The 379-nt window shown below is 34.0% G+C and overlaps 1 protein-coding gene across 1 annotated transcript in view; it reads left to right on the top strand.

The window, feature by feature from the left end:
• Positions 1-379, top strand: part of LOC106882854 (cAMP-dependent protein kinase catalytic subunit PRKX) — a 146,814-nt gene that overhangs the window by 135,974 nt on the left and 10,461 nt on the right. The gene's annotated exons all lie outside the window — the stretch shown is intronic.

Below are 379 nucleotides of genomic sequence, written 5' to 3'. Positions count from 1 at the left end.
AGTGTAAGGACGGAGTGTAAGGACGGAGTGTAAGGACGGAGTGTAAGGACAAAGCATTTTGCTTGGTATGCTAATGATGCTGCCAGCTTGTGGCCATATTAATAATAACAATGATGATAATTGTAATGATGATGATGATGATGATAAACATATTAAATCCTATTTTGATGTAAGCATTTAAATGTTACACATTCTGTCAATTCTTTAGGAGGATGGTAACACAAAATCATCTGAGATAGCTTTTGAACCCAGAACTGTTAACCACCAATCTAAAGAATATAATTTAGTTTTATACTTTCTATGTAAATCTCTTAACAGAAGTCCTGTAGTCACTGTTGTTAACTTCTGTCAGAAATAATTCAGAATCTGTGTGTGTGTG

Source organism: Octopus bimaculoides, chromosome 3 (assembly GCF_001194135.2).
Source record: "Octopus bimaculoides isolate UCB-OBI-ISO-001 chromosome 3, ASM119413v2, whole genome shotgun sequence".
In the NCBI taxonomy this organism is placed as follows: Eukaryota; Metazoa; Mollusca; class Cephalopoda; order Octopoda; family Octopodidae; genus Octopus; species Octopus bimaculoides.
Note: the sequence above shows the minus strand (reverse complement) of the source record. Positions and strands in the feature narration are given on the sequence as shown.